This window comes from Coturnix japonica, chromosome 24 (assembly GCF_054131305.1).
Source record: "Coturnix japonica strain WE chromosome 24, WE-NBRP24, whole genome shotgun sequence".
NCBI lineage: Eukaryota > Metazoa > Chordata > Aves > Galliformes > Phasianidae > Coturnix > Coturnix japonica.
The window spans coordinates 4,924,506-4,950,905 of NC_140686.1; the positions used below are offsets into that span (position 1 = coordinate 4,924,506).

A 26,400-nucleotide genomic window follows, 5' to 3' on the forward strand; every position below is an offset into this window, starting at 1 on the left:
ATGCTCACAGCCTGTCACCAGCACTTACCGGTTGGCTGAAAGGCCACAGGTTGGGAAGACCAACAAGGAAACGTAGGAAAACCTGCACCATGTCAAGGGAGAGACGTGAAGCCGACCGCTTCATCGCCCTGCGATTGCCAGCCCGAGCGAGGGACGTTCTGACCAGCTACTGAAAGAGGCAGCACCAGGTTTAGAAAGTTTGCTTCAATTTTATTGCGTACAAAAGGACTCGGCTTCTATTTATTACCCCGCCCACACCCCAAAATGAAACCCCAGTGCCCACGATTTCCGCTTAGCAATCAGTCACTCAGCCTCCAGTCAGACCCAAGGAGAAGCCTGACCATGGGGCTACATCACCTCCTCCCTCTCCAGTCCCAGCCAGCTCTAATTCAACCTAACCCTACACTGGCCCTGGACCTCAAGAGACACACCCTGAAGGAACACAGCATCTCCAGCTCTTGCCATACACCAAGTCCTGCACAGGTGAAGCCCTCTTTCCTTCTAACGCAGCACAAGCCCTTCCTGTCCAGTTCACTTCCATCATCTCCACCGTCCATGACAGGGAAAGCACGGCTGTGCCGGTAAACTGGGCTGTTCAGTCAGCTGCCTTTGGTGCCACCTCCGAGGAAGAGTTGCAGGTGGTTCTGCTGTCCTTTGTAGCTTCTCGCTCAAGCCATCATCGTTGCTTTCTGCTTTCCTTCTCGGCTTTCTTCCTCAGCTGAGAAGCGCTTGCCTTGCCTCAGCTTTCTTCACTCTCTCCCAAGTCTCAGTCCCCAAACTCTCCGAGTCCTACAAGAATCAATTCAGAAACGCTCAGGGAACCTTCTCAGCTAACAACTGGTTGGCGGCTCGCTTTGGGAGCTCAAGTCACCCTGCTGGGCACGTTGGGCTGCCAGAACTGGGAACCGCCTTCCTGACAGTCGGGCACACAAGAATCTCCACCCCTGTCTCATTCCCCAAATCCCACACAAACCAGAGCCTAAAGCCCTTTCCTGCAATGTGGTCCCTGCACGGGCAGGTGGACCCTCTGCCTGGCAGCTCATAGTGTGCAGCAGCAGCCGCAGGATAAGACTGAGCTGGCACCTCCAGGCTGCTGGCAACAGCTACAGATGGTTCCCTCCCTGCCGGTTGCCCGTGCCTTTCTCCCAGCCCATGAGAGCACCACTTACTGCCTTTGGGGACCTGGAAACTGGCAGCATGATGGCCAGCACAGAGAAGCTGCAAAACGGCTCCATAGAAGAGTCCGTGGCGCAGCATGTTCTTCATTAGCATGGGCTCAGGGATCTCAGGTGGCCAGAAATGCAGATCAGCAGCCATAGCACAGACAGCCTGCTGCTCTACTGCTCTCTTATGGAGGCTGCCTGCTGTGAGGGGGGAAAATAGAGGCATCATTACTCTCAGGCACTGTGATGGAGTTACTTCCTGCTAGAAACATTTCCAGGCTGACTTAGAGAAGTGCTCTGAAGCTTGGTCACCTTGGACTACCGACCCAAGAACAAAGAGGGACATCAAACTTGCATTTCAGTTGCCCTTTAGCGCCTGCCTCGGAGAAGAGCCCTCAGCCTTCAGTATTGCTGCACTTACAGGTGAGGGGAAGAGAAGCAAGAGAGGACGGGTGGGTGTCAAAGAAGGGAAAATTTACCAGGCAAGAAAAAACCTATCCCTGAGCTCCATCACACACATGTGAATACTGCCTTACTAATATGAACAATAACATCATTCACACAGCTAAATTTACTCACATTCACGTACCTGGCTGTGGACATGTTCGAGGCCTCGCTGCTGCTGTGCTGTTCAACGCCGGCCACAGCAATAAAGCGTGCAGAAAGCCCATCTGTTGCAGACAGAGGAGTGAGCCGTGCTTAACCAACACTGCTTCAGCGCACGCTTACAGTAAGGCACACCTACCTTGTGCTGGCCATGCAGGAAGCTCGTGACGCAGCTCCAGACGGCTCTCCTGAGGCCCAGCTTCATTTCACGGCCACTCACGCTCTGCTGCTGGACATTCTGCAACGGAAAAGCCAGCGGATGCAAATCTCATCCCTCACAGATGGCATCAGACCTCTGCTCTCATGGCAGTCGCACTCACGGCTCCGGGGGAGAAAGCAGACGTGCTTACCGAGCGAGCGCTGTTTGCTGCCAGCTGCTGGTAGGAACCCACGCCTAACCCTACAGTACCAACAGTAACCTATGCCTAACTCTACTATGGGAACAGCAATCTACTCCTAACACTACAGCAAGAACAGGAACCTACTCCGAACAGGAAAACAACAACTCCTAACACTAAACCTACTCCTAAGCCTACTCCTAACAGTAAAACATGAACAAAAACCTATGCCTAACTCGAAAATATGAACAACAACTTACACCTAACTCTAAAACTAAACTTAACCAAAAAAACAACAAGAAAAACTGGGTAAAGATGGGACTGGGGGCCCACAGGACGTGGCTGCAGAAGAAGCCCGAAGGAGGAGCAGATGTTACAAAAATGCCACCCAGCTAATGCCGGGGGCGGGGGGCCAAGCAGCGGGTAAGGAGCTCAGCGCCTGGACCAGCCACGGTGGAGCTGCAATGGTGCCAACGCGGGGCCTGGCACGGTGGTGTGGTGCCAGGCCAGCTATGCTGCGGGCGGATCCACCTCCATGGGCTCCTCTGGAGGTGGATCCACCTCCATGGGCTCCTCTGCAGGTGGATCCACCTCCATGGGCTCCTCTGGAGGTGGATCCACCTCCATGGGCTCCTCTGCAGGTGGATCCACCTCCATGGGCTCCTCTGGAGGTGGATCCACCTCCATGGGCTCCTCTGGAGGTGGATCCACCTCCATGGGCTCCTCTGGAGGTGGATCCACCTCCATGGGCTCCACATGGTTGCTCGTCACCAGGCTGGTGCAGGCGCGATGGAACTGGGCTCTCTTACCCATCCTCTGCCTGGTGGTCATGGCGGGCCCCCTCCTCCTTCTCAGTCCTAGGGCCCCCAGCTCCATCCTCCCGCATGAAACTGGGGAAAATTCCACCCTCGCCCTCTTAGCTGCCGACATGGCTGTTAACTGCCACAACTGTCAGAGGCGACTGTGTTGCGCGCGGCAGTGGTGACCAAGGTGACGTGGTGAGGGTTCTAAAATGGCGGCCGCACTGCTGGCACTGGCGTTCCACATGGGATGAGGAGGGGGCTGGAGGGCAGGGCACGACATGGGAGCTCCAAGGCGCTCCCTGTGCCCAGCAGGCAGCCCTTCTCTCCGGCCAGCAAGAGGTCACAGAGGAGTCGGCACCGAGTAAAGGGCCCTCAGCCTCCATCACCCTCCTTCACCCTCCCCCTTCTTCCACAAGGGAATCTTTTTGGGCTGCCATACTCTCATGGTTTTGTATTTTTTTCTATTGGTATTCCACATCATAACATCATCTGGAGATCATAGATTGATCTATCCATCATAGATTGATCTAGATAAGTCTGGGACACAGACGCAGCACGCAGCACCACGCTGATGGGGCTCCTGAGCTCAGCGCCAAGAACGGCAGGCTCCAAAGGGGACCTGACTACACCTGCCTGCTGGGACACACAAGCTCTGCTTTCCATAGTTGCACCCAGCGCCTCTCCTTGCGCAGCACCTCGGCGGATTCAACCCTTACCTACAATTAAGACCTCTGACTGAACTGGGATACCAGTCACTCTGATTACACCCCAAATCCCTGCTGCAGGCCCTCCCACACGCCCACACACTGCACCCAGCCACACCAGCTGCCCCAGCCCCGCAGCCCTCCTGCAGGCGGCGCAGCCCCACGCCCTGGACTCGGCCCCAACACCAAGGAGCTGTTACACGGGACTCAGCCCCCACTGGATCCAGACCCAACCTAAGATGCAAAGGACCTGGACAGGAACAACGATAGGAACAACAACGACACGGCGCAGGGCAAGGACAGCGACGGGACCACAGCACCCAGGTAACAACCCCATTGATCCCTAGTGCCCCCCATTCCATCCCAGTATTTCCCATTCCACTCCAGTGTCCCTCTGGGCCCCCCCAGTGCCCCCCATTACCCCTATCTGGCCTTCAGGACCCCCCAGTGCCCCCCATTACCCCCATGTGGCCTTCAGGACCCCCCAGTGCCCCCCATTACCCCCATGTGGCCTTCAGGACCCCCCAATGCCCCCCATACCCCCATGTGGCCTTCAGGACCCCCCAGTGCCCCCCATTACCCCCATGTGGCCTTCAGGACCCCCCATTGTCTCCCATTACCCCATGTGGCCTTCAGGACCCCCCAGTACCCCCCATTACCCCCATGTGGCCTTCAGGACCCCCCATTGTCTCCCATTACCCCCCAGTATTCCTCTTTGTCCCCCATTATCCCCTAGTGTCTCTCTCTGGCCCCCCATGTCCCCCATTAACCCCCACTGTCTTTCAGTGCCCCCCAGTGTCCTTCTGTGTCCCTCTGGGCCCCCCCATTGCCTCCCATTCCATCCCAGGTACCCACCCCTTACCCATACCTGCCTCTATGGGACACCCCATTGCATCCTATTACCCCTCAGTGTCCTTCTGTGTCCCTCTGGCCCCCCCATTGCCCCCCATTGCCTCCCATTCCATCCCAGGTACCCCCCCTTACCCACACCTGCCTCTATGAGCCCCCCCCACAACCCCCAGTTCCCCCCATAGCCCCTTTTATCCCCCCATAGACCCCCATTTTCTCCTTCTGTTCCCCCATAGACCCCCATTTTCCCCCCTATTCCCTTCTAACCCCCCATAGCCTCCCATTTTCCCCCTCTATCCCCCCAGTTCCCCCATTTTCCCCCCCATTCCGCTGTCCCCCCATAGACCCCCAGTTTCCCCCCTTATCCCACTCTAACCCCCATAGACCCACATTTTCCCCCTCTATCCCCCCATAGACCCCCATTTTCCCCTTCTACCCTTTTCTACCTCCACACAGCCCCCCAGTTCCCCCTTTAACCCCCTCTATCTCCCCATAGACCCCCATTTTCCCCCACCATCCCACTGTACTCCCCCAAAGCCCCCCAGTTTCCCCCCATTCCCCTCTATCCCCCCATAGACCCCTATTTTCCCCCTCCATCCCCCTGTACACCCCACAGCCCCCCAGTTTCCCCCCATTCCCCTCTATCCCCCCATAGACCCCCATTTTCCCCCTCTAACCCCCCATAGCCCCCCAGTTTCCCCCCAATTCCTCTCTATCCCCCCATAGACCCGCATTTTACCCCACTAACCCTCCATAGCCCCCCAGTTTCCCCCCATTCCCCTCTAACCCCCCATAGCCTCCCATTTTCCCCCTCTGTCCCCCCATAGACCCTCGTTTTCCCCCTCTATCCCCCCATAGACCCCCGTTTTCGCCCTCTAACCCCCCATAGGTGGTGAGGGGGGGGTTGTTTTAAGGGGGTGGGGGGGTGGTTATTTTAAGGGGGTGGGTGTTTTAAGGGGGGAGTTTAAGGGGGTGGGGGGTTGTTTTTAGGGGGGTGGAAGTGGGGTTGTTTTAAGGGGGTGGGGGGGTGTTTTAAGGGGGGGGGGTTAAGGGGGTGGGGGGTTGTTTTAAGGGGATGGGAGGGTGTTTTAAGGGGGGGGGCTTAAGGGGGTGGGGGGGTTGTTTTAAGGGGGTGGGGGGGTGTTTTAAGGGGGGGATTTAAGGGGGTGGGGGTTGTTTTAAGGGGGTGGGGGGGTGTTTTAAGGGGGGCGTTTAAGGGGGTGGGGGTTGTTTTAAGGGGGGGGGTTGTATTAAGGGGGGGCGTTTAAGGGGGTGGGGGTTGTTTTAAGGGGGGGGGGTTGTATTAAGGGGGGGGTTTAAGGGGGTGGGGGGGTGTTTTAAGGGGGTGGGTTAAGGGGGTGGGGAGGTGGGGGGGGTGTTTTAAGGGGGGGGTATAAGGGGGTGGGGTTTTTTTTTAAGGGGGGGGTTTAAGGGGGTGGGGGGTTGTTTTAAGGGGAGGAGGGTTAGGGGGTGGGGGGAGATTCATCCTGGACACTACGAAGTATTACTGGTCAGAAAGGGTGGCCAGACGCTGGAATGGACACAGGGAGGTGGTGAAGGGAAGGGGACGAGGTGTGTTTTATGTGTATTGCTCTATTGAACAAGGACATGAACAGGGATCAGCAGCACTGGATGGTAAAATACTGTATGAAGTTAATTGTGGAAATTTCCTTGTATTGTAATTTCCAGTACTCAGGAAACTGTAACAATATCTCTGTAAGTCAAATACTTTTATAAAATGACTCAAAGAGATGCTTGTCCTGTCGTTATTGGTTTGGTGTTACGAAGCACAAGTGTAGAAATGAAGGATTGAACTGCTGCTGGGGGTTGCAGGTAGGAAATGTAGCATTTTGACTCTTCGTTAGTAAATCTTTGAGGTTGCATTTGACCTGCTGTTGCAATGTCTGCTGCTTGCTCTTCATGCAGCTAGTCCATGTATTTGTTTATGTAGTCAGTGCTAGAGTTTGATTTAGACAGCTCCGTCATCTTTTCAAGAGCTGCACCATGGTCGGCTGTGGAGAGAGGGTGAGTGGGAGGGGACACCTGTGTCCCACAGTGGCTCCTCCAGTCAGTGAAGGTCCTGAAATTGGTCTCTTCAGCTAATAGGGAGCTTTCCTCAGCTACCGTGTGTTTGGAGAGAGGAAGAGCAGTCCCAGGACCTTCAGCTGTGAGACTCTTCAGACGGACCTTGTGGAGACATCTGTAGGTGTAGTCTGGGATGGAACAGCTCCTGTTTGGCTCTTGTTACCCACGTGCAGCATGTGGTTATTGAGCTTATAAGGGAGCAACATAGGAAAGAATCCTGTACTCATTTACTACCTAATGCTAAGTCATTCCTCCTCACGGGGAAGTGACTAAGCATTGGTCCTGGGTGCTAGGAGAGGAATGTCAGATCTGAAACCAGTGTGAATGATGGACAGCCTTGTTAAACACAGGGCTGCTCTGCAGTGCAGAGGTGCTTGTGAGTTCAGAAGATACCTGCTGAAGGAGAACTGCTTTGCTGTTGGATGTCATCAAGCTGCAATCTGCCCGGGAAACAGCAAAACAGGCAGAGGTGTGTGCTCCAGACTGTGCCAGCCTTTGATTCAGTTCCTGAGGTGAGCTGTGCTTTGCTCGCTGCAAATTCCAACTATATTTGTAGGAATTATTATTATGAATAACACAGTGGTGGTGTTTGAGTCGCAGACAGATGCAGCAGAGCCATTGCTCTGATCTTTTCAGGAACTCAAGCAGCTTTTTGCCATCCCCACCTGGAGCCATTGAAGCGTGCAGCCAGGAGCTGGACTCAGTGGTCCTCGCAGGGACCCTCCAGCTCAGGAATTCTATCATTTTACAATCACTGAGCTTAGCAGACATGCAAAGAGTGTGGGTGTGACAGCAAGCAATTAGCATGGCCAGCATCAGGAACCCATGGTTATGAGCTTAGGGCTGGTTTAGGTTTGCCAAGCGGGGGGACTAATGCTGGGATCCTTCTCTCCGGCCTGGAGGCTCTCACACAGCAGCATGGTTCTGTGTTTGGCAGGTGGGTTGGACCCAGGCTGTGCAGGAATCAACTGGGCTCTGCTTCAGCTGCAGTCTGAGGGCCTTTGGCTGCAGCCAGCTGCTGTTCACACAGGGTACAGAAAGCTCCAGAGCCACACAAGGGCCTTCAGGCTCCGAGTGAAACCCCACAAGCTGAGGGGAAGGAAGTGAACATCACCAGAGGTGGGGACTGCACAGCACTGATGTGTGGTGATAGATTGGGGTGGGCGGTGAAGTTGGGAGACCAAGAATGAAAGATGGGAAAAGCAGCTGAATTTAAAGGAAGAGATGTGAAACCAACAGGATCATCACCCTGTAATTGCCAGCCCAAACAAGGGACGTTTTGACCAGCGACTGCTCTGATCCACTTAACAAAAGCCACAAAACCACTCCATAAACTTAGAAGAACTGCTCAAAGCCACAAGCTACAGGTTCTGGAGGAGAGCAGGACCTTTGCCCTGCAGTCAGCAGCAGTTTCAGACACACCAAAGCTGACACTGGTTTGCTTCCGTATCTCTTGTGGGACGGCCCCAGCCAAATCATCCCTTCTGGTCTGAGGATGAGGAGGGTCAGATCCTTTCAGAGCACCAAACCCGGCAGCCAACCTCATCACCAAACAAGCAGCCAGGATCCAAACGCCAGCACTCTCCATTCATCATCCCACTTCCTTGCTGCAGTCAGTCCAATGCTTCATGAGATTCAGAAGCAAACAAAATCAATACAGTCATCTTGATCCCTGCAGGAACACGCTGTGAGCAACAGAACACCTTCCTGGAAGAACTACCTCCATGAACAGAGGCAGCGACCACCTCCTCCCCTCCTACAGCCTCATTGCTTTCTCCTTAAGTATCACCACACGGAGCCTTGACACTCCCTGGCACCCAGACACCAAAGGGCTCTTTTCATGTTTTTTACACCAGGCTGGGAAAGAATCTTGGCTTCAAAACTTCCAGAGCAGCAAGAAGGAAGTATTGGTTCTCTTCACAGACAGCCTTGGCTCTTCCGCTGCTGCCAGTGGGGAACATCAGCAGAGAGCATCTCTAAAGCAGAGAGAAGCACATGTATGAGAATGAAAGTCAATTAGGTCTAAGCAGGATTAATAGGGATTTAATTGAACGATGTGAACTGGAACTCGGGTCACGAGCTGCTTATTAACCTGCCTCAAGGGATCATGCAGCTTGCACTGGAAGAGCACAAGGATGCACTGTGAGCGGGACAGCATGTGGTCAGAGAGGGAGACCTGCTTGAACAGTCAAAAATGGAAGAGAAAAACTGCTTGAGATAGATGCCTGGGAATTTGAGGACTTACCGCACAGTCTTTCCTTCCTTTCCTCTTCTGGGGAGGGAACCAAGTAACACCAGCCAGAGCTCACCCAGCTCACCGCTCCTCCTGCAGTCCAAGTGGCTGCCAGGCAGCTCCCTGCTACAGCTACACTTGCCATGGGGCCTACAGAAATCCCCATTATCAATTGACTGAATCCCCATCTAATCCCCCGATCCTATTAACAAACACTGCCTTAATTTTGCTACCTCCGTGGGGGCTCTTGGAGCCAACATCCCTCATGAGAGGCAAATTAATTAAGACATTGCACTGTTTCCTCTTTCCAGGAAGGTGGAGGTGTTCTGGCAGACATTTTGCTGCTTCCAAGTCAAGCACAGACTCACGCATGCCTGAAAGTTTGAGCCAACCACCCTCACACAGATCGAAGGAGCTGAAAGGCCTCCCCTAAACGCGTCACTCTCGTGAACAGGCCATGGATGTCCCTGTGTTTCTACAGAGCTCAAGAAGCTTTCATAGTAAACAGAAAGAGGCAGCATGACTTTTAAAAAGTTACTTTTGTTTTAATTTGAAACAAAGATTATATGTAATTGGTGTCAGATATTTTTGTCATGTTTCTTTGTCCTGAGATCTCCAAGCAACTTCGGAGTGCTTTTGTCTCGCATGCTTTGTTCTGTTCTCCTCATGCTGCCCACCTGACTCATCCACCAACAGCAAGGGAGAGAAGCAAACGCGGTCCTTCTCACACTGATGGTTCCAGCAAATGTGCTGCTAGTCTTCTGGTAGAGAACAGACACAGCACAGCACTGCTGCTGGACCTGGGCTCATAATGCATTTGTCAATTGAGGATGGCAGTCTGTGTATGCAAAAGGATGGCAGACTTGCAGCCCCACCACAGAACCCTTTTCTTCAAAGCCACTGTAAGCTCTGGGGCACCTAACACATCAGGTTCTCCTCCCGTTGACTCATTTGTGATCAAACAAAGCAAGCAGTGAGCTGGCATCAGGAAGCTCCAGATCCCTTACAGAGAATCTGTGGCTACGACACCACCTCTCTCCAGACCCTTCTAGCCATATTTCAGGCTAACACTAGACCGTCCCTGGCCCTGAAGAGACAGAGCCTAAAGGAATGCAGTGTCTTCAGCTCTTGCCATATATCAAGTCCCAAATAGGTGAAGTCCTCTTTGCTGCTAATTCATTGGAAGCCCTTCTCTTCCAGCTTCCTTAGTTCCAATCCGCAGTCCACGAAAGGGAAAGCACAGCCATGCCTGAAAAACAGACCATGCAGTCTTGCTTTTGGTGCACTTCTGAGGAAGCATTCCAGGCGATTCTGCTGTCCTTTGTGCCTTCCTGCTCAAGCCCTTATCGCTTCTTTTTGCTTTCCTTGGCTTTCTTGCTCAGCTGAGCAGCACTTGCCTTGGGTTTCTTCACCATCTCCCAGGTCTTAGACTCAAAGCCCTCCAAGTCCTACAAGAATCAATTGGGAAACAGTCAGGGAGCTTTCTAACAACGTGCTGATGCCCAGCTCATTTCGGGCATTTATGTGAAAGCAAAAGTACGTAAGTGCTGGGTATCTCCGCTGGAATGCATCTACATCAGGCTGAGCCTACATTTAGTAAGACTTGAGCAGCACCATCCCTGCTTCCTCTGCATGTGTTTCTGGATGAGTGTGAATCCACACACAGCCTGTTACCACAGAGGTTGTTATAAGCTTAAGTGCCTAAATCAGGCTTTGTAGAGAAAAAACACCCCCATTTTAACAGCAGGACAAAAACCAACACTAAACAACAATTACTCACACCAGAAAAAGATATCACAGAATCACCAGCATGTATTGAACCACTGAAAAGGTATTTCTGCTAAATTTTCATCCTTATCACGTGCGAGACAAAAGGTAAGCCTCAAAACAGCAGTCAGAATGTCACAGTCAGAGCCTTTACACCAAGACCAAAATCCAGGCAGGGCACCGAAGGCAAAGCTTTCTTCACCTGGACTAACAAGGAATCCTAAGCTATAAAGCTTGTTTCCTTCAGGGCAGATGACAGATCATATTTCAGCCATGGGAAATAAAGTCTAGTTATCTGGTAAAGACACGAGGGAACAGTGCCAGTCTCATTGGAGAAAGCGCACACACACAGATTGCCTCCTTTCATTAAATGCATTTGAGTCTAAATATTGCTTTAGCATCTTGGGTTCTAGCAGTCAGAGCTTGCCAACTGGAAAAGGACACACAGAAAACAGCAGAGCAAGATGTGCTAGCTTCAAGCTTCCAACACAGAGCACCAGATAATAGAGGGGCAGACACGCATCTGACAGTATCCTTTAATCAAAGAGTCCTGTTCAATCATCTCTAAAGTCAATGGGCTATTACGGTTCACATCTGTGTGGCTTCCCAAGGAAAGTGAGTTGGCTGCCTTTCCAAAGGCTGTAATCAGTGCATGGGGAGCTGCGAGGCTCTGCAGAAACAGAGCAACAAGCAGCTATTACTCAGGTTTGTAGATTGGTGCTGCTGAGAAGTGAACACTGATGCCTTCTGCTGTTCAAACCAAGGTAGTCTCCAAAGCCTGAAGCCTCTAAAACTAAGAAGCTCATCTGTACGTGAACCTAAGCATCATTCCTAAGAAATGGAGAGTGTCTCTTCTGTTTATTGTCATGTGAATTAATCACATGCACAGGAAATCATGGGGACAGTGCATATACGGAGAAAATAAGAAATAGAGCATACAAACAACCTAAACACAAACAAGTTTGTCAGTTCTATCGCATTAATAGGACGAATGAGGGCCAGAAACTACACATCAAACAAAGCAGTCATCATTCTCAAATGATGGGCACTGGAAGTGGAGCTTCAGGGAGAGAAACAGGGAACAAGAGAGCATTTCCCTCATGCTGGCACAGTGCCTGTTCAACAGTTCCACTCTGTGCCCCTCCCCAAGGAGAAACCACCATTTAGGTCTAAATGACACTGTGCCTACAGCTTCCCTTGGAGCAAAGAATGTTTTGACATCTCTGAACATTGTGAAGGGATATTTTTTCTTTCAAATTAACTTTACAACAGCTTATTTGTTTTCTTACAGTCTACCAGTGGTCAAGGCATCAAAATGTTGATGGCAATTGCATGGAAAATCCTCAATTCCATAGCAGTAACCAGGGATTCATCTGTGAGCTGGAGCTGGTGGCACCAAGCAACACACAACACAAGGGCTGGTTTTCTCCCTCCTGGCTGATGCCTGCTTGCCAGCACTGACTCTGTGGCTTTGATCAGAGTGCCGTGCATACTAATCCCTTCTGAAACTCATGCTTTTCAGTATCTCCTTTCTTGCTGGCACTGTGGTGTGAGTCAATATGTAGCTGCATGGTGTTTATTCAAGGCCCAGCTTGCAGAGGCTCATTCTGCACAGCCAAAGGTGCCCTAACGAGGAGGAAAGGCAAACAGGCTCTCACCCAGCGAGGCCACACACTGGTATGTCTCCAACATCACGTCCCGTTAGAGCTCTCGTTGCACAGGGTCCAGCAGCGCCCACTCCTCCCTGCTGAAATACACGGCCACCTCCTCAAAGCTCACGGGCTCCTGCAAGCAAAGAGGCTCCTTGCTGGGAACAGCCAAGGCCCAGGCAAGCAGCTCGCACAGGACAGAACCTCACACCCCAGCTGCTTTTCTGTCCCCAGCACACACACGCTGGCTGAGGGCACCTCCCTCTACCCCTGCATTCACATCCCTGGCCCCTTGGCCTCTCCTGCCTGCTTCCCCAACCCCTACCTCAACTGGATGTGCTGCGGCCATTTGCTGCTCTCCTGCAGGCTGGGATGATCACGGCTGGAAGGCAGAAGTTGAACTGGAGCCTGCAGAGAGAAGAGAAATGGCAGGGGAGCTGTGAGGGAATGCAGCAGTCCCAGTTCCAGCTCAGCCCTTCTGCAGGGCACTGCCCAGCCTTGCAGAGGAAGACAATGAGCTGCAGCACAGGAAACAGTCTGGCTCAAAGAGATGAACCGTCACAAAGCTGTCTCAGACTGGGAGGCTCAAACAACTGGTAGCTGACACTTAGTTCAACAGCTGAGACTGAGAGGGGACTTAAGACAAAGCACGGCAAGGAGGCAGTCATCTTACCCCAAAAGAGGGAGCAGCCCAAGTGCCCCTCCAGCTCTGCTGCACAGCAGCGGGCTGCACCACAGGACCTGCCCTCGAGCAGGGCTGTTTCTGCAGCTCACACCTGCACAGAGATCCCTTGCAGCTTGACATCAAGACTCCTTCTCAATACAGATCTTCTGTAAGACACCCATGGTTACTTTGGAGCTTTCATGTATTCTCTAAGGTTCTGTCTTAGAGGGACTGTGCACGTATGATTCCTTCCACACAAAGCCTTGACCAAGCTTGGGACTAGGAGAGGATCCAGCCACATCCTAGCTCCTTACCTCTGTGGTCTGAAGACATGAGAAAAAAAGGGGAACTACTCTGAGCCTCGTGACTCAATGGGAGGGCCTCCTGTAGGTGTGTGCGTAACCCTACCCTCCATGCAGTAAATAACCAAGTGTATCCAGCCACCTCCGATCCTGCTGTGTCACTGTTAAATCACTACAGCATATCCCTATTATATCAACAAATATAGTCCTGCTTCTCCCTTAGGAGTGTATGCTGTGTTTGGATCCACTTGTGACCAATGGGCAAAGTCTGCAGGATGGCAAGAAGGGAAACAAACCGATGACAAGAGACATGAAGCACGTCCCAAATTCTTCTGTGAATGTTCTCGTGGCGACTGCTGTAGTTGAGCAGAAAGCAGAGGTCACTGGGGGCAGTAATAGGATGCAAAATGGGAAAGGTGTTATCAGCATCGTGTCGGGTTTGGAAGTGACATATGAAGCAAAAGAGAACTGCACCGGTCCTCCCAGAATCAAAAGCGACTGATATTCCACAATATTTCTGCTGCACTACGTGGTGCAAGTTGTGCAGGTAATGCTTATTCACACAATAAACGAAGACCTCCCCGAGTCGCCTACAATCCTTTAGGCCACACATCCTCCACCTGTAGGGTTTGGCTCCAAACAGATGCAAAACTGCACCCATAGCACTAATTAAAGGCACTGCCTCTACACAGTTAAGGCAAACAGAGGCAGCAGAATGACGGCTTATTGCCTGCCCTAACAGAAATACTGTTAGAAAATGGTATGGCCATCCAACCATCCAGCAGGAGGTGCAGAAAAGCACCTGGTTCATGGAAGAACACCGTGAATGCAGCCCCCAACACTCAAACACAGCAAGCCTGCTGGAGCACCACCTCCACAGATCCGTGAGGGAACACCTGGTGGCAAATGGATTAAATCTTCTGGCAGATGTCCGTACATCCTCTCAGGAGTGGAAGTAGCCCTGGGCTTGCTGAAATCAAGCAAGCCCTCAGAAAAGAGTTGGGAAAAGTACTCTGTAAAGGTGACTGATGTAGTTCTCAAAACCACCTACTGCTGATGTTACCTAAAAGTGGTGATGGCTCACATTCCTCGGGTAAGGAAGTGCAAAACGGCGAGGAGTCAACTGGATGGTTCACACTTCTCAAATAAATAGGATGGCTTACTTAAACACAACAATAAATCAACAAAACATCCAACCACATGGAGATTATTTTTCCATCTCCTGAGAAGAGAGAGTATCTGACAGCACTGCAGCCAAACCAGCCTGTGACGGTCACAGCCACCACCAGCCGATGCTGTGCTGGGAATTTTAACTGAACCGTGAAGGCAACTTATCGAATAGCAGCAGTGCTAAACAGAACAATTAAGGCAATAAACAACCACGTGGTTACAACAGCCTTGTTAAGCAGTTGTTAGAGCACTCCAGGACACCTGCATGATATCAATAAATTCATTCCTCCCTCCCTCTTCAGCCGAGCACGCAGACTGCGCTCACTGCCAGGGGACGCTCTCAGCAACGCGTGCCCTTTGCAGAAGGCACCTGGGCTGTGCTTTACTGACCTGCTGCTGCTCGGCCGTGTTCTCAACGCGTGCTCCAGTCAGCCCACAGGCTGCCAGCTTCTCATCGTCTGTTCCAGAGCCCAGTGCCGGAGCTGCTGCAGATGCTGAACGTGCTCAGGGCCCGCAGCTGTGTGCTCAAGGCATCTGCAGCTGCCGGGACAGCCTGAACAAAAGCCTTGCCAGGGCTTTGCACAACCCCAGCTGAGCCATCAGGCAAGCGCTCAGCAAACAAAAGGTAACGCCATTTCAAGGGTCGCCAGAGGCACGTGTTGCCCGCAGGGTCCCCGAAGAGAAGCTGGGAACTGCCGGGGAGGAGGAGCAGGGCGAGTGCAAATTTCCACTTGGAGGCTTCACATTAAGACACTCCAAAGGAGGCATCGGGGGGTTTAAAGCTTCCGTCAATCCACGCGTGCACAGCTGCAGAGCGAGGCCGTCTCGTGTCTCCCGTGGCCCAGAGGAAGAACTGCAGCCCCAGCTGCGCTGTGTTACAGAGATCCAACCGGGCAGCAGAGCACGCTGACCTCCTCTGCTCCCTTCCTCACTGTCCCAGCTCCCAGCCCGTTCCCGTGCCCCTCGGAGCCCAGCCCGGGCTGCATGAACTGCCGCCCTGGTTGCAGCCCGTCTGGGCCAGCAAACCTGCTGCGCTGAGCGGGAGCTGGAGCCGGGACCAGGGTCCCGCCTGGGGTACGGCAGTGCGGGTTCCGCCCCGTCCGGGGCCGCTCCCCGCTCCTCTCCCGGTGCTGCTGGCAGGGGGCAGGAAGCGTGCGCTCCTCTGCACGAGCCACGAAGGGCACCTACCTTGGGTGCGGAGCAGGCTGCTCCCAGCTCTGGTGCAGGTAGCCGGGCTCCTCGGAGTCGCGTAGAGCAGAGGACGCCGAGTGCCCTCAGCCCGGAGCTGGCCGCAGGACGGCCTTGGTGCACCTCCTGCCACCGCGGTGCTGCCCGGATGGCTTCCAGCCAGGCTCTCGCCTCTTCCGCACAGGCTCAGGAAGGCAGGAATTCCCACAACGATCACGCCCAGAGCTCGTTTTCATGGCACATCTGCCCCCGGGGGATGGCGATGGGAAGGGGTGCAGGGGAGGAGGGAGGGAGGAATGGGGGCTGTGTTTTGTTACGCTAATGAAGCATCGCTTTCTGCCGGCTCTCTTTGCTTCCTTCGGTGGGGACATTCGCACACCCTTGTCATCAGGCATCCCTCCCTTGCTGTCCTGGCGTTCCTTTCACTCCTCTCCCCCACGAGTATGTCCCAGCAAGAGGCAATCTCCGGTACAGCACCAGAGGACATTGTGTGTTGAACAGAACTCTTGCAATGGAACCGAGCTGTGGCTAGGAGCTTTACCCAGAAGCTGCTGTAAGAATACGACTTTCCCCAGATCCTTGTCTAAGGGTCCTAATAAGTCTTCTGTGCAGCGATACCTTGCGGTTCTGTGTGGGTTTGTGGTCCGTATGGCTGGCCATACCTACCCTTGAGTTGCACCGGGCAGTGTACTTGGGAGTGACCTCACTGGAAGAAAAGCAGTGTGCAAACTGCAGTGGGAAATTGCATTTAGGAAAGCAGGATATTGAGGTTCATTTTCTGGTGGATATGGGTGCTTCTTACTACCCATAGATGGTTTTGTAACAGTAGTAGATGCTACTGCCCAACGGGAAAAGGTTTCCTTTTTTGGATTAATTAAACATAAGCTAAGAAAACAAGCAGGAATACAGAAAATCTTGTACCTGCCAGGTTACTCTGGCAAGAAATTGAATAAAACTGGAGCTAAGAGTGCAATGATATTGACTGATTAAAAACTGTAACTCTGGCTTTAACACAAACTGGGCAAAACAATGTTGTACCCCCAGGAGTTACAGCAATCTCAAATATGATACACTTAGTGGTGTGGGCATCAGGGCCAAAAATGAAGCCCTAAATAGAAGTTAAAAGCAAGAGCTTGCCTAGTCAGGGTAAAGCGGTGCCCTTTGAGGGTATGGGACTGTAGAAGGATAAAAGAAATAATAGGTAACTTTTTGGAGTTTGGATTCCAATTTTGATAGCAAGTGCTGTACTTTGGTACAAGACTTGAGGGCAAGTACTAGAATAGTTGAATGGATACACTCAGTGGTGGCAAATCCGTGCACTTTATTAACCAAGTTAAGGAACAAAAAGATTAAGTTTACCTTCTGGATTTGAGGGATGTCTCTTCTGCCTGGTTTGGCCAAAGGAAGCCTAAGGTTATTTGCCTTTGAAAAGGAAAGCCCTGATATGGGGAGAAGAGTCTCAGTTAACCTGGACAGTGTTACCCAGGGTTGTGAGAACAGCTGAATGATGGTCAACTCATGAGCCTGAGATCTGGGATCCTCCATCCTAGGGTGGAACTTTACTGCAGCACGTGGCTGCCACAGCAACAAAAGGACTGTGTACAATAGACTGAGAGTTTGCTGAGTTTCTTGGTTTACAGAAAGCACAAATAACTCAACAGGAAGTGACATATTTGGGAAATGAGATTACAGCTGGACTTTGAACCTTAAGAACTGCCAGGAAAAAAGTCATCTGCCAAACCCCTGAGCTGCAAATTGCCAAGGAAGTGAGTAAGGGATGGCCAGGGTGCCTGAGGGCGGTGGCTGCACTGGTACTTGTGGGAATACAAGAAAAGCTGTTCAGAGCAGCAGCTGTGGAGCAAGATAAACAGCATGAGAACCAAGGACACCTCTGCAAGGAGAAGAAGGGTCTCACAGCTCTGATTGGATACGTGCCTGCATGGACAGTTGAAAAGGGTTCTGTAGAATGCTCTGTTGACATGTAAAGGTGGTTGGGAAAGTTGTAAGGGCGGACGGGAAAGTTAGAAAATAACAACTTGTGAAGGTCTATAAGGGATGTGAGAACTTGTAATAAACGATTTGGATCGTTCACATCTGAGTCCGTGCCTCAAACGCTGCAAACGTGGTGGTGATAGGTTGATGGTTGGACTTGTTCTTAGAGGTATTTCCAACCGTAATGATTTTTTTATTCTATGAGGGTTAAGGACTCCAGGACAGTATCAGTGAATACTTCATTCATGGCTTGAAAGCTGAAGCTTGAAGCTGCTGAGGTTGAATGAGGAAGAGTATGTCCTTTGATCTGAAAAACTGATTGAAAACTGATCTTGAACAGACTTTCTAAACAGGATACTCTTTGTTGGGACAAATACAGAGGAGTGTATTTGTGATTTTTCTTGCGCAGGGTCAGTGATCAGTGTCTGCACAACAGTTTTAGGAAACAAGAAAAGAGAAACAAAAAAAACTGCATGGGACCTAAGTAAAATGAATTCTTAATGACTGACTGTGCTAGTGAAACATATTGAGTAGCTTGAAGCTTAAGACAAAGGAGCTAATTGCTTTGTTGTATGTGACTATATGAAGGGTTGCTGTAAAGAAGAATAGTAAACTTGTTATATGGCAAACAGGCTATGAACTAGTGGTTGTATCAGTTAGGAAGATTCGTGTTAGTTACTGCCTTTGAGTAGTAAAGCTTGTAGAGCTTGGGAAGAATAGGTTGGAAAAGCTACAGAATTTTCATCAGTAACAGCTTAGACATATATTGGGGTTAGTCTAGTTATGGATTTTATTGCTGTAAGACATGAGGGACGGGCAAAATGACTTGTTCCTAGTCCCTCCCAGTGCTGTTATTCTGTGCTGCTTGTGTGTTTTCAGAAATCTATGTATTACTTACTATTGTGCCTTTGTTCTTTAGTTGTCATTAGTTGTGGCAAGGGTGACAGCCCTTTCTTCACTCTGTTTCCTTACTGTAGAATTAGGAAATTTACAAAGAGGAAAAACGTGAATAGTCAGGAATATTTTGGAAAGTGTTTCCACTGTTAAACACTTCAGAATTTCTCAGAAATTCTGCTTCCCAGCTGTAAAGAAAAGGCTTGTGCATAATTTCAAAGGGTTGAAAATACTTAATCCTGAAATTGTTTATTGTTTTTTTACTCTGTTTTGGCCTTGTACTTTGTCTCTGTACTTTTTTGTCTTTGTACTTTTGTCTTGTACTTTGTACGTAGTTGGCACTCAGAAGTAATTTGATTCAGCTTGTCCTTCTGCACTGTTTGCTTTCTGTTCCGTTGTGCTGCTTTGCCTGTGGAGTCCTCTAGTCTGAGATCTGTTGTCTCACCTTGCCTGAATTCTGCCTCAACTGAATAGACATAGATTCAAAACCTGTGTTGCATTATTTTCTGGTTTCAGAAGTGTCCAGTCTTTTACTAGATAGACTTTCCTGGTTTTGAGTAACTTGCAAAACTGAGAGTATTCCTGCCTGCTTCCCAAGAGTCTCTGTTTTTCAGACAAGGTTATGTTAACAAATCCATGAAACCCCAATAGAAATTCTGGACTCTTTGCTGTGTGTCTACTTGCATCTTCTGCTTTCTGCCCTTGTCTTTGTGATGTCTTTGTTTTGCACATCCTCTTTATTTGTCTTACTTGAGTAAATGAATCCATCTGTCACAATCTTCTCACCTGGATGTCTGAAAGTTCTCTTCCCGGCAGGGGAATTATTTCACTGTTTACCTCTTAACTTTTGTCCTTCCATTTCCTTCTCTGTTCCTTTGGTTTTATTTGCTGCAACGCTTCCTCCTCTTTATTTTCAGGAGTACTTCTAATCTCTTAACATGAACTGTGTGTTCCTGTACTTCAGGTTCTCTTCAAAGATTTTTTCCATATCTCTTCTTTGATTTTGATTAATGTTAACTGTTGAGATTTTTCTGGATGTATTCCCAAGACTCAGTCTGAGGTTTAAAATCCATCCAGTAGTACTACTGAATTCAAGTCTGCAATTCAGAATTGCATCGTTTGTAGAGCAGGGCCTTTTTAGAATTGAATTCAGTGGGATGTGAACAGAAGACTCAGGACAGCAGGGTCTGTTTTCGTTGGATAAGGCTTTTGGTTAACTCTTCTCATTCCTGTAGATATGGATATATCTTGTTTCATCTACATGCAAAACTTTGTAGTGTAATCAGTTACATAAAAATACATTCTCTTCCCTTCCTGTGTTTCTAGTTCTGTCTTAGTAATTTTCTTGAAATGTGTTAGCACAGTCCTGCTTCATGTAGTTCCTGTCCTTGTTTTTCTGTTCCTCCTGCTTTCCCTAGTCCTGTTCTGATAACCTCAGAAGTACTCTCTGTTCTTCTTAATTTCTTCATGCCTAAATAGAATTCTCCCCCCAACACCAAATCTGAAATGTTTTTATGTTATCTTAGCAGCCCAAAAGTAAATACCAGGTTAATTTTTATGAGAATTTCCTTTTCAGTGTCAGAATCTGAGCTTGGTTTACCAGAAGAGCTCAGGAAAACTAATGTTTATTAAAAATCAGTGTATTCTGTAACTCCACCACGTTCGGCATGGTGCAGTTTAGGTTCAATGGAATACAGTATTCTCCTGAAGCTTTGAGATGTTTGTCTTTTTGATTAATGGTTAATTAATCAATGATTAAGCATCCATAAATGTTGACGGTTTTTGTCATCACCAGGCATAATGTTAGGATTTAAATGCATTCCCAAAGTGGAAAACGCTCATGAAGATTTCTGTTTGATTGTTTTCAGAGTTGTGGGTTATACTGCTTTCTTTTAATGGGCTTGCTATGACAAATATAAAGCCTGTTCTTTTCAGCCTTTAGTTTACTAGCTATTAACAACAGAATATTTACAGTGAAAAAGATCTAAGGGGATAAACACATTATATTTTAGCACCTCAACATTTGCAAAAAATAAATGGACAAAACCACCTCCCTTCCCACTACAGCACTTATCTGGCAGAACTGGTTGGATTGCTTCTGTTCTCTTAGCTCTTGGGGCTGTTGTTTTGCCACTCATAGAACTGCTTCCCATGAGTTTATGTTGTGTTTGCACTGGAGGGGTTGAGAAGCAGCTGAAACTGTCAGCTTCATTCTTGTCCTGCATCCCACTGAATGTGAGCTGTGTATGAACTCAATAAGCAAATACGATTTTTGGTATTGCATTAAGTATATTCCTGTGCTGTGCTCTGGTGGTATGTAGCTGTTCAGGCTTTGACATTATTAATGGAAGCATGCCTGACTTCAGCATGTGCAAGGCTTAATCATGAGCATCTAACCCATCTTTTAACAATGAGGCAGAGTTCAAGTAGATTTGCAGGTGATCAGTTGTGCCAGACAAAACTGAATTCCTTCTTTGATAGAACGACCAATTCCTCTTTTTCCTCCAGACAAAGAGAAGAGATGTAGTCCCATATGTCATACTTCACTTGTGCTCTTGAGGCTGTGCCAGACAGTAAACAGCTAATTCATGTAAAAGAGATGATCGTTGCGAGAGTTGGTGTTTACTGAAGGAAACAACTGCTTGTGGTTCTTTTTTTTATTTAGGGCAACCACCTCAAAAGCCATAAGCAACAACAAAAATTCAAAAAAAAGTTATATTGCTTTGTCTTAAATAAATAAGTGAAAAAAAAGACAAGAAAAATTAAACTGAACCATTTGATTTATCCTTGTTTCAGTTTAGCTTATCAGAAAGAAGGAAAATAGAAAAGGATGCTTGAATACAGTTACAGTTTCAAATAATATTTATTTATTAGCTTCATTCTGTAAATATACCGAATAAAATTGTTTTACAATTTTCCCAACCAAATGAACGTTATAATTAAATTTTTATATAGGGAAATGAATTACAAACAATTCAATTTATACTTAACAGGAAGTACAGTGCAGCAAGATACAAGAAGGCCAAGTTTCACTGGAGTGTGATGTGTTATGCAAGGAAATGAAACGGAAGGCGTCTGAGGTGGTGTATCCATTTTAGTTATGTTGTCTTCATTGCCTTGAGAAAAGTTGGAAAAAACAGGCAGATCGTTATTTTTTCAAGACAGTAATAGCAAGAAATGCAGTGTAACTCAGCGTACAGTTTAATTGCACATTTAATTTTTGGACTACTGAATCTGGCTTATTGCTGAGAATTGCACTACTTGTAGATAGTGTCAACTCACTTGATGAAACAGTGTGTTAAGGTAATGCTCTATTACCTCTTTATTTTTAATGTACATTGGAACTGGAGATTTCCTCTTCAGCCAAGAAGTGCTAATCAATGATAATAAAATCATTACTGCTAGTGAGAGCTATAGAAGCACTTCATTTAGGCCTTACTTTTACTTTGAAGGTTAGCAAAGTGTTATCTTGTGTGTTCCTGTCGCACAGTATTAGGTGACTGCCACAATTACAGAGAGCTTTCAGCAACTGCATGTGCTTTTCAGCCCATTGTAAACACGGATGCTCTCCAATAATTTTGTTTGAAGTAAAGAAACTGCTGCATAATCTCACCTAAAGAGACAGAATATCCACATTGTTTTTCTAGGCCTTTTATGGAAACATGAGGAAGTGGTGCATGAACTGGTTAAGTTTCTGGCATTTAATTTGCTGTCTTGAATGCTATGTAACAGTTCTGTAGAGTGATCAGTTGTAGTTCCAGGTTTTATTTTTCATAAAACTTTCTGATGGTGAAGCAAATGTAATTGCATTGACAGTTTCCATTACGACAAGAGCAGTCGAACAATATGAGTATGCATTATCCAATATGTCATTTGGTACAAAAGTGGAGATTTCCTTTTGCTCTAGCAGTCAGGGCATATTTAATTACTTGGAATGAAGTGTGTGAGTGTAAATTACATACATATATAAGGATTTACCCATCAGTGTACAGTGTGCTGAATTGAGGATTGAGTTACTGAAAGCTTAGAGAGTGACTTTATTAAGGAATTTTCCCTGGTATTAATGAATATATATATTTATATTTTCCCCAGGTTTTATATTTGTCATTTGAATTTTCCAGTTAGTCAGAAGTTTAGTTTTATAACATGGTAGCGTCTCTTATGTTCCATGTTTTTCAAACATGAATTGATAGAGGTTTTTCACAGAATGTTTTAGAATCTGAGTAAGCTCACAGCTCACTTGGTGAAGGTTTTGCTCGCTTTTCTGAGAACTGTTCTATAAATTATGGCTCTGTAAGATAATAGTTTTACCTGCTTTTACAACAGTTACTTATCACTTTGTATGTCTGGACAGATAAAAGAGGCAGAAGCCAAAGCTGTTATTGAAGAGGAGAAATGAAGACAACAGGTATCAAACTTAATTCTTCTTCCCCCCCAACCTCGTTGTGTTAATAAATCACTTGACGCACGTGCAGCCCAATCTGTATACTTTGTACAGTGTTTCTCCCAGTTACTGCTTTCAGCTGTTATGTTGTCCTTAGGTATGTGCCATGGGTGATCTACAGTGGTTAAAAGCAAGTATATTTTCTCTTAACAGTTCTCACATCTGTGGGCAAAATAGTAATCATTTGATGTCGCATTAGAATAACTGTATAATGTATACATATATTTAAATACAAAATACTTCTGATTTTTATCCATCATTTTATAATTCCTTAAATTCACAGAATTACTAAGTAGCCTCTGTAAGGTTGAATTACTGAGTGAAACTTCTTACTTACTCCCCTTCGTGAGAGTGAAGAAACCTAAATTGGTCTCTGTCCTTCAAGTTCTGGTGGGAGTGGGAAATTTTTTTGTCATTGCTGGCTCTGGTGAATGTGTGTTGTCAGCACTGTAATCCAAGAAGCTTCTGTGCCAGCTGCGTGGAAATACTATCACTAATCTTGTTTCAGAAATTAACCGTAAGCTTGGTTGCTGGTGACAGCAAACTCAGGTTTATCATCTGGGCGCTGCAGCCTCAATGCACTCCTTCCCAACAGGCTTGTATGCCTGAGACAGAGCACAGACCCCCCCGGTTGTACACCCCCCATCGGATCCCCCCCCATTGTATCCCCCCCCCCCATTGAATCCCCCCGCCCTCCATTGGATCCCCCCGTTGTACCCCCCCCCCCTCCCCCACTGAACCCCCCCCATCGGACCCCCACCCCATTAGATCCCCCCTATTGGACCCCCCCGGTCTATCCCCCCCCTATTGGACCCCGCCGTTCGATCCCCCCCCATCGGACCCCCCCGGTCCCGGTCTGTCCCCACTCACCGCTTCCTCCTACGGGGCTGCCAACACCTCCGCACTTTACGGCGACGCTGTCGCAAAAGCGCCGCACCCCGCTGCGCTTTACGGCGCGCCGCGAACTGCAACTCCCAGCATCCCCCGCGCTGCGCCGCGTTACGTCTCTCCGGGGACTGCAACTCCCAGCGTCCCCCGCGCGGCGCAGGCGCAGAGCGCGCGGTGTGAAAAAGGCGGGAAGGCGTTGGGCGGGAGCTGAGGTGAAGCAAAATGGCGGCGGGGCCTGGTAGGGCCTTGGGGCGGGATGGGCGCCATTGGGCCTCGTTATAGCGGGATAACGGTGTTATTCTGGGACGTGGAGTGAGAGAGACCGGGCGGCCAGGGGGGATTTGAGGGGAAATAGTGAGGAAATGATGCTCAATGGGCGTGTGTTCCCCTCAGGTGAGCGGCGCCATGGGCAAAAGGAGGAGCAGCCAGGTGACAGGTAATGACTTAAAATGGCCTCAAAATGGCCAAAAAATGGGCTTAAAATGGTCTCAAAATGTCCTCCAATGGGCCTCCAAGCGGTCTCAAAATGGCCACCAAATGGCCTCCAAGCAGCTGCAAAATGGCCTCAAAATGGCCACCAAATGGTCACAAAATGGTTTCCAAAGGGCCTCAAAATGGCCACAAAATGGCGTCCATGCAGCTGCTGTTCCTCTTGCAGGTGTTGACCACCATGATGGCCCCAATGTCAAAGTCAGGGCAGGACTGAGGGGAGACAACAAGGGGGGGGAACGACTATAGTGGGGACAACAATATGGTGGACAGCAAGGGGGAGGACATCAATGGAGGGGGCACAAATGGAGGGGACACTAATAGAGGGGACACCAATATGGGGGACAGCAATATGGTGGGCAGCAATATGGTGGACAGCAATATGGAGGACACTAATGGGGGGGACACTAATATGGGGGACAGCAAGGGGGGGGACATCAATGGAGGGTATACTAATAGAGGGGACACCAATGAGGGGGAAAACAATGGAGGGGACACCAATATGGCGGACAGCAAGGGGGGGGACATGATTGGATGGGGCACCAATGGGGAGGACAACAATAGAGGGGACACCAAGGGGGGGGACACCAATATGGCAAACACCAATATGGCAGACACCAATATGGTGGACACCAATGGAGGGGACAAAAATGGAGGGGACAGGGACACCAAGGGGAGGGACAGCAAGGAAGGGGACACCAGTATGGTGGACACCAATATGGCAGACACTAATGGAGTGGATACCAAGGGGGAGGACATCAATAGAGGGGACACCAAGGGGGGGGATACTAATATGGGGGGCACCGAGGAAGAGGAAACCAATGGAGGGGGCAGCAATATGGGGGACACCAATGAGGGGGACATCAATGGAGGGGACATCAAGGAGAGGGACAGAAATGGGGGGGACACCAATAGAGGGGGCAGCAATGAGGGGTATGTAAGTGGAGGGGACACTAATATGGGGGACACCAAGGGGGGAGACAGCAATATGGGGGACAGCAATGGGGGAGACATAAATGGGGGGGACACCAATATGGAGGACATCAGTATGGGGGCCATGATTGGAGGCGACGCTCTGGACTCCCCACCCCCCAGCTCCCCACAGCTATGGGGTAAGGAGCACACAGGTTATGGGGGGGGTTGTTCCAGGATGGGATGGATGGCTGCGAGCAGCAGGAAGACCAGAACAGCCCTGATATGGGAGACCTGCAGCCCCATAGTGACCCACAGCCCCATAGCACCCCACAGCTCCCCACAGCCCCATAGTGACACTGATGGGGGCACAGAATGCATTGAGGCCACCAAAGAGCCATTGGAGGGGGAGTGGGCAGCCAAAGCGGAGCCCACTTGTGGGGCAGAGCGTGAGGAGCGCTATGGGGCTGGCACTGTGGGGCTGCCCCACATCTCAGCACCAGAGCACAGTGGGGTGCCAGGGGGGGACACCAAGCTGCTGCAGGTAATGCCAGAGTACTATGAGAACCCATAGGGAACAGCCCCATAGCACTCCACTGCAACCCACATTGTCCCACTTCACCCCATAGAGCTCCAGTTCACCCCAGTTTACCCCCCATTCCACTCTAGATTGCCCCATTTTACCCCAGTTCACCCCAAATCACTCCAACTTACCCCAGTTCACCCCAGTTCTCCGCCATTCACCCCCAAATCACCCAAATTCATCCCAGTCCCCCCCTAAGTCACCCTCAGATCCCCCAATCCTCCCCAATTTGCCCCCATTCACCCCAATTCATCCCAGTCCCCCTTCAGGTCACTCTCATATCCCCCAGTCCCCCTCAATTTGCCCCCATTCACCCCAAATCATCTCAGTTCCCCCCCCAAGTCACTCTCAGATCCCCCCAGTCCCCCCCAGTTCACCCCATTTCATCCCAGTTCCCCCCAGTTCAGCCCTTGGTGCCCCAGTTCAGCCCAGTTCCCCCCCATTCACCCCCAAATCATCCCAAGTCACACCAATTCCCCCCCAAGTCACTCTTAGATCCCCCCAATGCCCCCCAATTCACCCCCATTCACCCCAGTCCCCCCCCAAGTCACTCTCATATCCCCCAATCCCCCCCCATTCACCCCCATTCACCCCAGTTCATCCCAGTTCCCCCCAGTTCATCCCCTGTTGCCCCAGTTGCCCCCATTTCACCCCATTTCCCCCCCAGCCCCCCACCC

At 49.6% G+C, this 26,400-nt stretch overlaps 3 long non-coding RNA genes across 3 annotated transcripts; all 3 read right to left on the minus strand.

Moving 5' to 3' along the window:
• Positions 1-189: 189 nt before the first annotated feature.
• LOC146757130 (uncharacterized) lies at positions 190-2,484 on the minus strand. Its single transcript, XR_014937112.1, has 2 exons — positions 1,170-2,484; positions 190-789 (listed from the first exon to the last, which is right to left on the minus strand). It is a non-coding gene; the product is annotated as an uncharacterized LOC146757130 (long non-coding RNA).
• A 6,817-nt stretch (positions 2,485-9,301) lies between these two features.
• On the minus strand, positions 9,302-17,606 carry LOC146757131 (uncharacterized). The gene is made up of 3 exons (XR_014937042.1): positions 12,523-17,606; positions 12,207-12,333; positions 9,302-10,229 (listed from the first exon to the last, which is right to left on the minus strand). It is a non-coding gene; the product is annotated as an uncharacterized LOC146757131 (long non-coding RNA).
• A 3,645-nt stretch (positions 17,607-21,251) lies between these two features.
• Positions 21,252-23,775, minus strand: LOC146757132 (uncharacterized). The gene is made up of 2 exons (XR_014937043.1): positions 23,722-23,775; positions 21,252-23,325 (listed from the first exon to the last, which is right to left on the minus strand). It is a non-coding gene; the product is annotated as an uncharacterized LOC146757132 (long non-coding RNA).
• Between the last annotated feature and the right edge of the window lie 2,625 nt (positions 23,776-26,400).